Here is a 14,289-nt window from a genome sequence, read left to right as displayed (position 1 = left end):
ACAGAAAAAGCGTAGGTAAAAGATTACACGTGGCAGGGGAACTGAAAGAGTTGAGACATGAAAATTAAAGCCTCCAAGATTTTTTTTTTTGCTTTACGATCGTTTGGTATACCAATACCAGGAACATGGTGCACATGTGGAGCAAATAGACGTTGTGTGTGGATTATTGCTGAGTTTGGGTTTGCAATATTCTACAATTGTAACAACGTTGGAATCCCTGCATCCCCAGTGTTCAAGTTCCGAAACATTGAAACTTAGACTGGCGAGTGATCCTGCTCTAAGAATTTATGACGAAAAGGCTGAAACGGAGCTTCACACAGACGCATCGAAGTACGGTTACGGAGCCGCACCGTTGCAGAAAAGTGATGATGATCAGTTTGATCCAATAGCGTACATGAGCCAACACACATCGGGTGCCGAAAGAAACTACAGAGCATTTCATTTGGAAACACTGGCCGTGATTTGTGCTGTGGAAAAGTTCTGAGTGTACCTTCTTGGTATCAAATTTAAAATCATAACAGACTGTTGGGCTCTTACACTGGAGTAGTACGATTATGAGATGGTTCATCGAGCAGGATCGGTGATGAAGCACGTGGACGCGTTAAGCGAGGAGGACAGAACGACCAAAATTTTACTATCAGGAATTATGGATATGCCGATAGAAGAAATAACAAGTGCGCTAAAAGACGAAAAGTTGGACGCTGTGTCAGTTAAATAACTTACAATCAAAAACAAAAAATTCAAAGAGCACTCACTATATTTAGTGCACTTTAAAAAAGGTGCAGTGACTCAAAACTTTCTGAGAACAATTATGGCAATGAACCACCAAATAGTACAATGGAGGTACTATTCTACTAAAGAAGGTCCGATGCAAGGCAAAAATTGCCAACGATACGGGCACGCTGCAACTAATTGTCACCACCCAGTGAAGTGCATCAAATGTGCAGGAAACCACTTATCTGCGAAGTGCCCAGCAGCAGCTGCTAGCGACCAAGGTTTCATTCACCCACACAAGCTCAAATGTGCAAACTGTGACGGCAACACTCTGCTAATTTCTCTGGTTGTCCAAACCGCCCAGAAGCAACACCTAAACAGGCATCTAAACAGAAGATAGAAAAGAGCAAACCTATTGGGGAGTTTTCAGTCAGAGAGTTCGGTCTCCTACCATCCCGATCCAATCCTCCTTCAGCACCACACACTCCCTTGAATAACAGGAATCCATTCCGAGACAATAACCTTTTCAACACGGCATAGCTCGGAGATATTATAAAGGAAACTTTTTCCCACCTGCAAAAACGTAGTTATAAAAAGGGCCAAATCATGGTCGTATTTCAAATTGTCAGTAAATTTTTTTTTCGTGATGACCCATTCAAAACATCCTAAGATAGCTTACTGGAATACCAATGGTACTTCAATTTAAAAAAGGAAAGTACAATTGTTTCTAAAAAACCCCGTCATGGCCATCACGGAAACATTTTTGAAGTCAGGTCAAGTGTGTGAACAGTAGTGAAAAGTGAATTTAGCCTCCTTCGGCCTGATTATGCCGAAGAAAGGTGCGAAAAAGAAACGAGGTAGGGAAGTCGACGAGGTAAGAAGTTCTTCCGACTCGACCGATACGAAGCGCTCAAAAATCACCACTGAAGCATCGGCCCAGACGGAGGACACCAGTGAAATGAGCACGGATTCAGAGAGTGACACCAATGGAAACAGCTGCAGCACCACCACCGACAGCAGCGAGGCCACCAGCGTCCAATCGGACATAGAAAACGACTTCATGGAAGTAAAAAAGCGATCGAATAAGAAAAATGGCTCCGTGAAACAAAAGACAAACAATGCCCCTACTCCTCCAGCAGCATCCAATCTCTGTTCGGTAAACCCACCTGCGCGCTCTGCCTCTGCAGACAAAAATGCTAGATCACACCCGGGTCCATATAGCAAACCACCACCCGTTGTCGTTAAGACAATTCCCATTTTGGAGCTGCGCCCGGAACTCCAGGCACGGGGTCTCACGCCTGAGTTCCGACTTTCTGGTGTAGGCACCTCCCATCACGCGGACTCAAGCAGAACGGGAGGGTGTCCTTGCATACCTAAAGAATAGAAACGCGGAATATTTTTCCTTTACCACCGGCCTTTCATGGAGGTGCTTCGGGATCTTCCCGAAACGCCGCTGGACGAAATAGTCGAGGAGCTCCGGTCGAGGTACTAGCTCGAGGTCCGAAATCAAACGACGAGCCGAGGGCATCCACTACAGGTTGTACCTCGTGCACTTCAAATGTGGGACCTGTTCACTTAAAATAACTGGAGGCAGTCCGTTCCATCCAGCAGGTTATAGTGAGATGGGAGGCCTACCGTGGAGGCCAAAAACGCCCAACGCAGTGTCATCAATGACAGGACAGTCCGTCCATGGAATAACAACAAGCGGTGAAGTGCACAAACTGCATGGGGGCCTACCGAGCGGCTAACCCTGCCTGCCCACAACGTGCCAAATACGTGGAAGCAAGAGAACAAGCAAGGAAGAAAATCCACTAAAAATACCTGCATCCGCAAACCAAGCTTGATCACTTAAGTCAGTTATTTTACAACCACTCAACTTCATTTGAGAATGGACTTCTTTTTAAAGATCATAGTCTGGTTATACCTGCAGAACTTCAACCAAAGATTTGCAAATGGTTACATGCACCACACCTGGGTATTGAAAAAACATTAGCCAGGGGTCGTACACAATTTTACTGGCCTGGCATGACAAAAGACATAAAAGAATTAACTAGCAAATATGGCATATGTGAAAAATTTCTGCGTAATAATCAGAAAGAGCCACTCGTGCAAGACTCACCACCCGAATATCCATTCCACAAAGTATCGACCGACATTTACGAGTATGCGGGATCTTACCGGTTGATCCTGATTGATGCGTTTTTTTTCAAACGGAGAAACAAACCAAACAACTGGTAATGTATTTCGTATAAATCGTTATAAATACGGTGCTGTTTGTCTTAACTGTCCAGAGCCACGATTTCAAGATCTATTCTACCGTTGTGTTCAGTTCAGCTTTACCCGCCCTCTTCTCCTTTTTTGTTTTTATCATTTTCCTATAACTTTCCAGTTCGGTTTTCAGCGGTTGGATAAAGCTTTCGAATTCAATCTCTTCCAGGCCCTTCAAAACATAGTCCGCCATGAGTGATTTGTGATTTCTTTGCTGCGCGGCAGTTGTGGCCACCGACGTTAGATATGGCACAAACACCGAGGTTGCCCTGGTTAATGCTGTCCGACATTCGGTCGATATTTTCACATCGGCCGGAATGGCTTCCATCATCAACCTTGTCACGGAGGTGTTGGGTAAATTCAGATCTTCTATGAGTTCAACCATTGTGAAGCGAACTTTATGAGACTATGCACTTTTATTTATTTACTTTCCGATGCGACGAATTCAGGGTTCATCTGCTCTGATCGTTTAGAGCAGGGGTCGGCAAAGTGCGGCCCGCGGGCCAAATCCGGCCCGCCAACTGATTTTATCCGGCCCGGAAGAAAATTTGCTTCATACAAAACATCCATCTCAATTTTTACGGAATTTGTGCATGATGTCAGGTTTGATTTCTTCCCAAAACTGAAGATTAAAATTGTTGAACGAAGTATTCCTGTTAAAAAAATCCATATTCAACGAAAATATGTTGTCTTTTACCAATTTTTATGTTACTTTACTATTTAGAAAGATGATACTCCATTAAAAATGGTCCTATTTTGACAACATTCAGTCATCGTTTAAGGTATCCGGCCCGCGCCTTCAGTTTCATTTTAATCGTCTGGCCCTTTTAGGAAATTTATGCCGACCCCTGGCTTATGCCATTGATCTCAACATTTTCGGTTTCGATGTCAACTCTCTAGCGGGCTTACTTACACACACAGCCATATTCTCAACACCTTGTGTGTGGATGTCAACTCATGCCGCTGCATGCTGATAAACTTCATTTTCGAGTGCGTTTGTAAACACTACGAAGTATTCTCTGGAAGTTGAACGATCGCCAGACAGTTTTTCACCGAACGACGCGTTCTCCAGAAGTTGAAACGATCGCCAGACAGTTTTCGCCGAACGACGTGCTCTCCGGAATTGGTAGCAGTCGCCAGACATTTTTCCTGCCAACAACATCGTGGATCATGGAGGGTCAACAAGTGCCAGACGACTTCTACGGAACTTATTGAGGTGAACATCGAACTTCACACAGGCCTACCAGTTACTGCATCGACCTTCCTATCTTCACAACCCCTGCAGTCGCGATCGATAAGTCAACGAGAGCAGACGTATTTTTGGTACACTCCACAGAGAGTAAATTCAATTATCGATTAGTCGTAGTGATTTCGCGAGTGCTACAGTGATTCTGTAACGAGAGACACTACCACACACGAGGTTCCTTGAGTATTGTGCTCCCTCTCCAATCATGGGACGAGGTAATAGAAGTGACGTGACGAGCAGCCGCGCCAAGCAGGCTGCTCCATTGGAGAGCGTTAGAAGTCGGTCTCGATCTTCGAACAGATATGCCCTTCTCAGCGATGTAAGTGATAAAATGGAGGAGTCTGTGCAGCCACAAGAGCTGATTAGACAGCCAAGTACTACGGCTACCGAGAGATCGGAAGAAAGGGACCCTCAACGGTCATTGCCTCCAATTGTAGTGAAAAGCACATCTGTGTACGCAGTACACAAATTGGTATTAGCAGCGGGTGTGAACAAATATTCGACAAACCAATCACGCAACGGCGTGATAGTGAAAGTGACAAGCAGCAGAGACTTTCGAACCGTGATAAACCATTTAAAAAAGACAAATGTGCAGTATCACACATATCAACTGGATGAAGACAAAACAACGAAAATAGTGTTACACGGTCTAATAGACCTTCCTACGGAAGAAGTAAACGAAATTTTACAAAACGAAGGTATAATGCCCTCAAGCATTAAAAAGATTTCTGTAAAGCAGAAAAGGTATGACGAACATGCTGTATACCTTTTGCACTTTCCGAAAGGCACGTGCCATATCAATTTGCTGAGAACGATTCGTGGCCTGTACCACTGCAAGGTCACATGGAGCTACTTCTCCACAAAAGCGGGCCCAATGCAATGCAAAAGGTGCCAAACATTCGGTCATGGAGCAGACTGTAACAGATCGATGACTTGTAAACTGTGTGCGGGTAGCCACGAGACAAAAATGTGCCCACACAAAGCCGGGCCATCGACTGGAGATGGTCTAATACCACAGCACAAGCTGAAATGCGTCAATTGTGAAGGGAATCACTCTGCAGGGTATATTAATTGCCCTAAACGTCCGCAAACTATCGCAAAACAAGCGAAACCCATACAAAAACAGCAGTTCTCACTGCAAAACGAAAAATTCCCAATCTTGGCAACACCTGCTCCGTGCGCATTTATGTGCAATCAGGCAAACGTCACTAACACACAAACAAAGCAGCTAGAAACAGGTCCCAATGAGACGAACAAAAAGTCGGGTAATGACACGTTCTTGCCATCAGATATTCTTCCGATTGTCACGGAAATCTTTAACAAGTTACCAAAGTGCAAAACCAAGCCAGAGCAGATTGCTCTTATGTTCGAAATAGTCCAAAAATATTGTTTATAATGAAACCGCTACCGCATAATCTAAATACAAAAAGGCTTAAAATAGCCTATTGGAATGCTAACGGCATTTTAAATACACCCGTTTCCACTTAGGATGGAAGCGCGCCCGCCTTCTGTGCAATGGCGCGCTATAACGGTGGAAACGCGAGTATCAACGGTCGTACGGCGCGCCATATGACTGAATCTCGTTTGCCTACTGTTGAAATGCGGACGCGGTCTGTTGGAGGGACGCAAATTTCGACGGCCGCACAAGATCTGTGAAGTGAGAGGTCTGCTCATACCATGGTATAGCAAAACCTGTCAAACTACCGCATAATCAACAAACTGACCTTCTTTAAATGATGATACTGTACGGATGAAAAGCAGTATTTGTTACACTATTCAAAAACATCTAATTTTCCACCCGCTAGCTTTATTGAGAGCAATCCCTGATGCAATATCCAAAACATACGCGACCTCCAAGACCAATAAATCACAAATAATAATAAACTCTCACCTTTTGGCTTCAATGCCACCAGAAATCTTGTAAAAAGTAATAGATATTGTACAGGCTCCCCCAAAAGAAGATAGATACAGTCATTTGAAAACCATAATACTTGAACGCTTATCAGCAAGCGAAGAAAAAATAATTGCTAAATTACTATATAACACTGAAAACGGAGACAATAGCTCATCGGAATTTCATAGGAAATTAACACAGTTAGTAGGAACATCAACGGACATAAGTGAAAGGATTGTTAGACGTCTGTGGCTAACTCGATTACCCTAGGCAATAGAGATAGCGGTAATCTCCCATAGTGATAGGAATATAGCTGAGCTGCTAGCCCTGGCGGACAGGATTTGGGAAGCCACGAGGGCTCTTTCGGTGAACGTGTGTGCTAGCACCCAAGAATTAAATGAGATTAGTGCAATGCGTGGCGAGATCCAGGAATCACGTTCTATGTTGAGTCACCTCCAGGTGTCTGGTCGCCGTGGACGTTCGCGCTCGAACTCACGTCACTATTCGCGCTCGCGTCAATCCTCGCGCTCAGGACAAAAGTCGAAATCAAATCACACGAAATTTGAGGAAAATGCAATCAAATGCACAAAACCGTGCAGTTTTATGGCCAACAATACTCAAAAAAACGAATAGAATCCGCAGATGTGGCAGGATCTGCGTCGTGCAACTCCAAGTCCTGCCGACTTTTTGTATGTGATGAACTGACACGCCTCACATTCCTCATAGACACTGGTGCAGATGTATCAGTGATTCCAAATTCATTTTTCGGGGCCTTAACTAAAACTAACGACACGCTAATGGCAGCAAATGGCACATTAATTGCCACATACGGCGTAAAACTTTTACAAGTTTCGTTGGGATTGCGCAGAACTTTTTCGCATACGTTTATACTTGCAGCTGTTAGCCACCCCATTATAGGTGCTGATTTTCTGAACCGATATGGTTTACTCCTGGACGTTCGCAACAAGCGACTAATAGATCCGGTTACCAGCATCACTACAAATGCAAAGAGTTTCCGTCACTAATGGAAGCTCCCGACTTTAAGAAACCAATTAAACACGATGTGGTACATCGTATACACACCAAAAGCCCACTCCCAGCATCAAATCCCAGAAGATTAGACCCGGTCAAACACAAAACCGCTCAAATGGAGTTCCAACACATGTTGGATTTGGGTATTTGTCGACCGTCGTCTTCTTCTGTTGCGTCACCATTACATTTGGTTCACAAACAAGACAGTGATTGGCGCCCATGCGGTGATTACCGTCGGTTGAACGCCATAACAGTTCCCGATAGATATCCAATCCCACACATTCAAAATTTTACAATGCGATTACGAGATTGCAATTATTTTTCTAAAATAGATGTAATCAAAGCGTATCACATGATACCGGTAGCACCAGAGGATATCCATAAAACAGCCATTACAACTCCATTCTGGTTATTCGAATTTCTATGGATGGCTTTTGGACTACGCAATGCTGGTGCAACCCATCAAAGGTTCATGGACAACATTTTCCATGGCCTTGAATTTGTCTACTGTTACATAGATGACATACTCATTAGTAGTCATACTGAAGAGGAACACAGAAATCACCTGAAACAAATTTTCCAACGACTTTCACAGTATGATATCAAACTTAAACCATCCAAGTATGTTTTTGGGGAAAGTAAAATCCAATGTTTGGGTCACGAGATCACCAAACAGGGCATCCTACCAGCTATCCATAGAGTAGAAGCCATCAATTCTTTTCCTCAGCCAAAATCTTTAAAACAATTACAGACATTTGTTGGCATGGTAAATTACTACCAAAGATTTATCCCTAACATCGCAGACAAAATCGGCCCATTACAGATACAAATACCAAATTCACCAAGAAAACTAAACAACCATGGATTTGGACAGAAGAATGCAATACTGCATTCGAACGTCTTAAACACGAAGTGGCTCACGCAGTTTTACTCCGTCATCCTTTAAATGACACAGTATACAACATCACTACTGATGCATCAAACGTGGCAGTAGGAGCCGTTCTTCACCAAAAGAACAACAATGTTTGGGAGCCACTGGCATTCTTTTCCAAGCGACTTACCGACGCGGAGCAACGTTATTCAACGTTCGATCGGGAGTTGTTAGCAATATACTTGGCCATAAAACACTTTAGATATTTCGTAGAGGGGAGAAAATTCTTCGTGTATACAGACCATAAACCCTCGACCAACGCAATTTCGTCCAAAACCGAGAAAACACCACGCCAGTCCAGACACCTGGATTACATCGCGCAGTTTACAAGTGATATAAGACACATCAGGGGAGACAGCAATGTAGTCGCTGACGCATTGTCTCGCATTGGTGACACCAACACTATTTCTGTCGTAGATTACAACGTTTTGGCAACAAGCCAAAGTTCTGACGAAGAATTAAAGAAACTTTTGGAAAAGCAGCCAAAGAGTTCCTCATGCAAATTAGATAAGCTGCTCATAAATAATCAAATCATTTATTTTGAATCGTCAACAGGGGTAAATCGCCCATACGTTCCAAAAGAACTTCGTTTATATATTTTTCAACAACTACACAATCTGTCTCACCCCGGTATTCGCGCAACACGGAAATTGGTGACACAAAAATATTTTTGGCCATCAATGGCAAAAGACGAAGGTTTATGGACTCGCTCATGCAACAATTGCCAAATATTTAAAACACTACGTCACACGCGTTCACCATTCGATACATTCGAGGTTCCCAAAGGTCGATTCGACCACGTCCACATGGACATAGTAGGTCCTTTACCGTTATCCGATAATAGCACATACGTTCTAACAATAGTTAATAGATACACACGTTGGCCCGAAGCATTCCCAATGTCTGATATTACAGCAGAGACCGTAGCAAAAACATTCATTTCAAACTACATAGCCCGGTTTGGCTGCCCACTAATAATAACCACAGACAGAGGAACGCAATTTCAATCAAATTTATTTAAAGAACTGTCCAGAATGTTAGGTAGCAACCTAACCTAGTAGAAAGATTCTATAGGCAATTAAAAATTTCGCTAATGGCAAATGACATCTCAGACAGATGGACTGAAAAATTACCAATAGTAATGTTAGGAATTCCGTGCAAGTTACAAAGAAGACATAAAAGCTTCTCCGGCAGAATTAGTTTACGGTCAAAATTTGAGACTGCCATCCGATTTCTTCGAATCCAACAAGGACCCGTTAGGAAACACTACTGAATTTGTCACTCGCTTAAAACACATTTTAAGCAAAATCAGTCCCACAGCCCCAAGGCAGCAAGAAAACAAATCATACATTCATACAGATCTATCAACATGTAAAAAAGTGTATTTGAGAACAGACAAAGTTAGAACTGGCCTACAACCTCCATATGAGGGACCGTACGAAGTAGTAAAACGTTTAAGAAAATATTTCATAATCAGCATCAACAACAAAAATGTATCTGTATCAATAGATAGACTTAAACCGGCTTACAGTTTAGAAACACTTAAACAGTCAGGAAATCAAAAGAAAGTTAGATATACCATCTCCGATACTTAAAGGGGGGGTGATGTAACAGCAAATCGTTCTGACACCACTCACTGAGTACCGTCCGTAAGGTATAAATAAGCCGACCGAAGTAGAAACTGTATCAGTCCGCGTTTGTCATAGTTTGAAAGAGCCATTCTTGTTCCAACCGCCGAGCCGAGAGTGAAGACGTGCCAACAGCAGCCTACCTCCAGCATCCAGCTTCGTGTGCAGTGAAAGTGCTTGTGGAAGTGACAGTGGTAGCTATCCTTGTCACTCCGACAAGCCGATACTGCAGATCAGTTTGTGTTTTCAGCTACCTGCCTAGAGCATCTAGCTTCAAGTGCCTGTACCAGTACCTGTAAAAGTGACCTGTGATTCGTGCGTTTCATTTCTGACTACCTGACAATAAGTAAAACATTTTTACACAGAAGAAAGAGAATTCGTGCGTGTCGTGCAAAAATAAATTATTCTGAGTGTCGTTATTTAAAAAGTGAGTGAGTGGGCCGACGGGATGTCGGGCCCACATCCTCCCGAGAGGGATCGTCCCCCTCTCGGCGCAAGGACAAGGACGATACCGGAATGGATGGACTCCAACGAAGGAGACCTGATGTTCCTGGTCCTGGAAGCCACTGAAGGAAAGAAACTACCACCCAGCCCATTCATTGTAGGGAAATCTCTGCAAGACGCTGTCGCACGGCCAGTACCAGGTAACCTGATAGATAGCGGCTCCAAATATCTCCTGAAAACACGATCATTATCACACTTCCAAAAACTACAAGCACTAACAAAACTAATTGACGGTACACCAATTAAAATCACTCCACACAACACTCTCAACTCTGTCCAATTCGTCATCTTTTCCCCCGACCTTAAGGACATGTCCGACGAAGAAATCTTAAACAACTTGAAAGACCAAAACGTAACGGAAGTCCGACGATTCTCACGCAAAGTCAACAACGTCATTGTCCCGACCAACTCCTTTTTATTACGAATCGCTGCAACCAAAATCCCCAACACAATTAGACTTGGACCTCTCCAAGTTACTCCACGTGTGTATTACCCGAGGCCCATGATTTGTTTGCAATGCGCTCGCTACGGTCACTCCCGGCTGAGATGCAAGTCCTCCCTGGCATGCCGCAACTGCGGAATCCCGGCGCACGGTGATTGTTCTTCCCCAGCCACCTGCATCAACTGCCAAGGAAACCACAACGCCCTTCAGGCGCTAGAAACCGGAACCACCAGAGACCCTTACATCCAGCATCTGTCCAACACACCACAATCACCGAAGGTCTCGTTCTGCTGGATCCCTGGTCACACTGGCATCCATGGAAACGAAAAAGCCGATCGTGTTGCCAACGAAGGACGAAACCATGCACCAAGCTACGACAACAAGCTCTCCCGCCGTGACTACATCCAATAGAGCAAAACCATCATCGCAAACAACTGGAACACTACTTGGCTCAGAAGCACCACCTCAGCCCTGCGACTCATCAAAGCCACGACCACGCCATGGGAAGACCCTCCATCCCATCAAGACCAGAGAAAACTATCCCGTCTTCGCATCGGTCACACCCGTCTGACCCATGGATACATCACCGACAAATCCAGCCCACCACTATGCAGCTTCTGCGGAGTGGTCATCACCGTTCATCACATCCTCACAACCTGCCACGGATATTCAGCCCAGCGTACGAGCTGCCAACTAGACACCAACATCGACAGCATACTCTCACCGGACAGCAACCAACAAATCAAACTACTGCAATTCCTAAAATCCACCGGCCTCTACAAAGAAATATGAACAATAACTAGCCACCACCAACAGTAAAGAGGCGAATGTAGCCGAAAGGCTCAAAGCCTCTATAAAAATAAACCAACAACAACAACAGTCCGCGTTTGTCATTCAGCTTCTGACCTCGGTCGAGACCAGACGTGTTTTTCTTTTGTGCGATATCAGATACGGAAATATTCGGATTATCTCCTTTGCCAGTGTTGCAATCAAATACCTGGAAGCTGAAGAAGGAACGCTAGCGAGAATTATAAGCGCAAGAGAGACAGAGAACAGGAGGGTGAATTTGCGCTTGGCGCAAGCGCAAGCTTAGCCGCAAGCGGAAGCGCAGCGAATAAGGACACGGAACATATATCTGTCTCGCTCTGAGTGGATAGTTTTTGACTAAATCCGGTAAAGCAAGTGCAAGCGAAGGATTGTTGAAAGTATATCCGTCTCGTTCGGCAACGGAAAGTTTTGGGTTTTTTCCTATTACGGGTGTACATATTTGTGTTTGTTTTGCTTCGTAGCTGTAGATAACTTTTGGACATATTGAGAATTTGTGTACATAGAAATTATTTTATAGTTGTTACTGTACAGTAATTTCAGTTTGTGGGTGTTGGTGAACATATAATATTTGGTGTATATAACAAAGTGTAAACCGAGCCAGTGGAGGTCGGTTCGTAATCATGGAGGGGAATTCCCCTCCTAGGAGAGACCCTCCTTCTGATCCTGTCAGCAGGAACAGGCAGGTTCCCGAGTGGATGGATAGAGATGGCACGAGAGGAGACTTGAGATTCTTGGTTTTGCAAGCTGAAGACGGCCACACTTTACCGAAGAATCCATTCATCATCAGTAAAAGCCTAACAAATCATGGGGGACAGCTAAATCTTCCTGGAACCAGTTTCGATAACGGCAGCAAATTTCTTCTAAAGACCAGATCTGAAACCCAATACGAAAAGCTACAAACCCTGAAAAAATTGATCGACGGCACACCTATAACAATAACACCGCACACCACCCTCAACTTCGTTCAATGCGTAATTTTCAGTCCGGACCTTAAAGAATTGACCGACGCAGAGATTTTGGTAGAGCAAGAGACGCAAAACGTAAAGAATGTACGACGTTTTTGGCGGAAAGTCGGTGAAAATCTCATTCCTAAAAATTCCTTCTTATTAAAAATTGAAGCACCAAGAATCCCTACACACATTCGGCTTGGTTTCCTGCAGGTAAAAACTCGGGCATATTATTCTCGCCCGATGATTTGTCACAACTGCGGAAAATACGGACATACAAAAACAAAATGCCCAGCAGAAGCTATCTGCTTGAACTGTGCATCAAAGGCTCATGGGGAGTGTAATAAGGAAAAAATATGTCTCCACTGCAAAGAACCACATAACCTGCTAGACAGAAGCTGCGCTTTCTACAAGAAAGAAGAGGAAATTATTGTGTACAAAACGGACTATCAGGTATCATATACCGAAGCCCGCAAAGCTGTAACCGGAACAAACTCTAATAACCAACAAAACACCAGCACTTTTGCACAAATAACCGGAGCCGCCCTAGCAGACAAAGATAAGATTATACTAGATTTATCGAACACGGTTAACAAACTTAACGAGCAAATTCAGAATCTGAACCAATTAATGGCAACGCTGAATAAAAAGCTAAAGATCCAGGACAATTTAATCAACACGCTCCGACAACAAAACGCTATGGAAACCGACACTGAAACAGTTATAAACACGGACTCATCATCATCGACCTGCACAACGCCTCGAAAACGTACCCTGAAGACCGGCTCCAGCTCATCTGAGGAAGAAACCAAGCTACGCGAAAAGAAAGTCAGTAAAACTTCAAGCATTTCTACTACTGCCTCCTCACAAGAAACCCAATCTTCCTCTTCAAATTCCTCTAACCCTCCTTCCACAAACAAAAACAAAAAAAACCGATCAAAAACAAATCAAAGTTCATTTGATTTGATCAGTTTATCAAATCAAACATATTACCTCTTTTTTACCTTAAGTTTTTTTACGAAATTCTTCTTTCAAATTCAATTCGACTAACAGAGTAACGGATTCAACAAGCATATTTGCCATATCTTGGAACATAAGAGGTATTAGGAACAATTTAGACAATCTCAAATTGCTATTAATAAAATACAATACAGTCATAGCTTTACAAGAAACTTTTCAGCAACACATTCCCAATAATTATCCATTTAATTTGTATAAATGGACACACTCTCCAGCATCTACTATTTTACATCACAGTGTTTGCATTGGAGTCCACAACAGCATTCCATTTACAACATGCGCGCTTTCTTCTCCCATTCCTACTGTTGCAGTTAACATTAAGGCTCCTATCGAAGCCACAATAGTATCCATCTACCTTTCACCTACCCATTTTAACAATAGAGAAATAGAAGAACATTTTTCAGACCTAACATCTCAAATTCCATCATCATCTATTATAATGGGTGATTTAAACGCAAGCCATATTCAATGGGGAAACCGCAAAAACACCAGACGTGGTGAAGTTTTGAAAAACATCCTAGATTGTTTGGACATACAGCCCATTATTAACTCCATTTCCACACGTTTTTGCCCAAACAGAGGGACTGGTTCTATTTTAGACCATTGCATAGTCCCTTCTGAAATGCTGGCTTCTATTAGGCTGAGGGTTGAAACCGACGTTTACGGAAGTGACCATTTTCCTCTTCTCATTCAACACGATCTTAACATTCCGATTCCACGCACTCGTCCGCGTTTGAAATATACTGAAGCAAATCATTGAAGAAGCAGCATCTGTTAGCATCCCCAGAACCAAAGGGACCCCAGGAAAGCGGTATGCTCCTTGGTGGAACCAAAC

The 14,289-nt window shown here is 43.5% G+C and overlaps 1 pseudogene; it reads left to right on the top strand.

Annotated features, from left to right (window-relative positions):
• The first annotated feature begins 1,540 nt into the window (after positions 1–1,540).
• Positions 1,541–2,388, top strand: LOC131285241 (uncharacterized; annotated as a pseudogene).
• The last annotated feature ends 11,901 nt before the right edge of the window (positions 2,389–14,289 follow it).

The sequence above is a fragment of the Anopheles ziemanni genome, chromosome 3, assembly GCF_943734765.1.
Source record: "Anopheles ziemanni chromosome 3, idAnoZiCoDA_A2_x.2, whole genome shotgun sequence".
Classification (NCBI taxonomy): Eukaryota; Metazoa; Arthropoda; class Insecta; order Diptera; family Culicidae; genus Anopheles; species Anopheles ziemanni.
The sequence above is the reverse complement of the archived record's forward strand: the minus strand, read 5'-3'. Positions and strand labels throughout refer to the sequence as shown.